We start from the raw sequence: 3,001 nt of genomic DNA on the forward strand, positions 1-3,001 counted from the left end.
GAATCTAAATTACTTTGATATAGAGCTTGACAAGTTTATGAAAGGGACAATATGACTGGAAAGAGATGTTCTTGAAGTAATACCAGCACTCAGAGTGCATGTGCTATGTGGCACTGTGTGTTTGGTATCCTCATGAAGGGGTTAGAAGGAAATTTGACTTCTTATATAGGTTGCCTGCATACATGAGAGGTGTCTGGTAATTCTGTTTCATGGCTTCTGCTGATTGTCTACTGGGGCCATGACATAATGCTTTTCCTTTCTGAATGCAATGGCTTTTGGGGGGTTGTTTTGTTTTATTTGCCTTTCTTAGAAGCATTGGTGCTTGACATGGCTAGAAATTGGAGTTTGGCGTGTTTACACTGTTGCTCCCAAATAGCTTTGAGAAATCTTTTACATGTCTGACTGCTAGATATTGCTCACATGCTCAGGGTCAAAGCAATCGCCAGATCCAGGGTCAGGAGGGAAATTTCCCTTGGGTTAGATTGCCAAGGACCTTTTTTTTTGTAGTATGGAGCATGGCCTACTTTCTAAAATCACCTAAGAATATTTGAGCTACAAATTTCTACCACAGCCAAGACATGGTTTCTCTTGTTCTTTGCTTGTGGCAAATTGTAGGTTCTTTTTACTTACATGCTTTGCATCTATAGTATGCAAGAAGGATGGGGCATTTATACAGGTGCTTTTTTCCTTTAATACTTTTCTTGGGTTTTTTGTTTTGTGTTTTGTCTTTTTTGAGTCCTAGGGTCCACAGAGGGAAACAATCCAGGTCTAAACTGATTATAATACCTACTGCCCGCCAGTCCCTACTCCCACATATAGTATAAAGAAGCCTCAGGGGGTGCACATTCCTGAAGTGGAACAGAGGTGATGAAGAGAATGGGTTGTCTGGGGAGAAAAGTAAGTGGATTTACTTGGGAGTAAGTAGCTGGTTACATTTCTAACAGGGAAAACTGTTCTTATTCCCTTGACACGTAGTGAGTGAATGAATGAATTGGTGAAAGAAAACTTGTGCCCTGAGCTATCAACATTATCAGATAATCATTGGTGATGCGTAGGGGGTGCATGCGGGTGCACGTGCACTCCGAGATTGGCAGTGCACCCCTGAAAGAAGCGCTGCCAACACTGCCGGTGGCTCCTGTGGGCAGTCGCTGCCCGCCAGCCCCCCGCCACCAACACCGCCGCAGCTGCCTGCAGGAGCTCCCTGCTCACCACTGCCACACCCCCACCATTGCCACCACCGCCTGCGGGCAGTTGCCATGCCCCCCAGCCTCCAGGGGCATGTATTGTTCATGCGGATGATGATGGTAAGACTAGAAGCGAAGGAATTAAACGCACTCTTCCAATTAATGCTTACATTTCCTGTCTACGCTATAGCGTGGCACTGGCACAGGGACATGGTGGCAGATGATAGTTGCTTAAAAGTGCAATCATCATGCCTGAGGCACTTCTCTGTGGCCACGTCCTGCATTACAGATGAGGTAGAGGATTGCAATACTAGTTGCAACATCAGCATGCTCTGATGGAGAGCAGACAATATCGGAAATCCTTGCAAAGGTGTGGGTCAGGGCTCTAATCTGATGGACTGACTCAGACAAGAGGGAAGAGCCAATTTAGCTTGTAATCCTTGCCTTTACTATTATTTTAATCCTTGACATGTTTTCCTGCTCTTTCAAGTGAAGCAACTTGAGATTTTTTTCTATTATAGATTCGATTTCTTTAAAGGTGAGATTTTAATTTTTTTACTGTATCAAAAGGAAAACTGACATGAAACACCAGTTCAATTCACCATTGCCGTGAGGAAGGGCAGGAAAGCCAGTGCTCTGTGTCTACTGTCCAAGGTGGTTATCCTCCCAAACTGTTTTCCACTCCTCTCCATTCCCTGCTGCCTGAACTCTTCAGTGCGGGGGTCTCCTCTTTGCCCCCGGTTCTCACATGGGACAATGTATTTAAAAAGTGCCTGATAAAGACAGCAAAGCAGGTTGAGACCCAAATCTCTGGAGAAGCACCCCTTCCTCTTTGTCAGATCAGCAGGACAGGGGGGAACACATTACACAGAGCAGCAGTAGCATCTCCTTTGCCCGACACTTGCAGTGCTAGGGTGTTAGGTCTCTGTTGTGTCTGGGTTGAGGGTAAGTCTTATGCAGAGCTCAGATTATGGTTTTATGGGGTGGCTTGGATAGGGATGATCCTGCCTCAGGCAAGGGGTTGGACTAGATCAGCGTTCCTCAACCCATGGGTCGCGGCCCAGAAGTGGGTCGCAAAAGTATACGACAGGGTCACAAGCAAACGTTAAAAACGTTTAAAGAAGAAACACACGGGAAACGGTGGCTTTTCCCTTGCAGGCTGGCAGAGTTCCAGCCTGTGAGGGGCTCTTGTGGTGGGGGGGCATACCTACCCCCAACCCCACACACTGGGTAGGTGGGTGGGGAGTAAGGGGCACTGGGCAAAGACTGACCATTGCTGTTTACAAATGGATCCTGGCACCAAAAAAAAGTTGAGACCCACTGGACTATATGACCTCTGAAGAGCCCTTCCAGCTCTACTTCTCTGTGTCTCTATTCGCCTGGGGTGGTTTGGGAGCAAACAGCGCTGGGGGCTGGACTGAGAGACCCTGGAGGCTCCTTGCAGCCCTGGGCTTCCCACCCGCAAACATGCGCAGGGCTGGGGTGGGCGGGAGCGGGCCAGGCTGAAAGGGCAGGAAAGCAGGCCGGGCTCGGGGGGAGAGGGGAGGCTGCGGTGCCCGAGAGCCCCCCGGCACGTACAGCCGCACGCGCGCGCCCGCTTTCCGCATGGCAAGAAAGTGTGTCACTGGGTGAAGGGGCCGGGCCGGGGAGGAGCCCGCCGGGAAGCAGGGGCGGGAGCGGCCGGGGGGAGTCACATGGTCCGTGCCGCACTCCGCGAGTCTCGCTCGCTTTTGTTGTGAAGGGCAGCAGCGGCGCAGCCGGGAGCCAGCTCAGCCCGCCGCGGTGAGGGCGGTGGCGGCGCCATGGAAGTCAGCGCA

The 3,001-nt window shown here is 50.3% G+C and overlaps 1 protein-coding gene across 1 annotated transcript in view; it reads left to right on the forward strand.

Moving 5' to 3' along the window:
• The first annotated feature begins 2,855 nt into the window (after positions 1-2,855).
• NR1D2 (nuclear receptor subfamily 1 group D member 2) overlaps positions 2,856-3,001 on the forward strand; it is a 22,768-nt gene continuing 22,622 nt past the window's right edge. The window contains exon 1 of the mRNA XM_025201012.1: positions 2,856-3,000. The gene's annotated coding sequence lies outside the window, so the exon portion shown is untranslated. The remainder of the gene's footprint in view (position 3,001) is intronic.

This window comes from Alligator sinensis, unplaced genomic scaffold (assembly GCF_000455745.1).
Source record: "Alligator sinensis unplaced genomic scaffold, ASM45574v1 scaffold299_1, whole genome shotgun sequence".
Classification (NCBI taxonomy): Eukaryota; Metazoa; Chordata; order Crocodylia; family Alligatoridae; genus Alligator; species Alligator sinensis.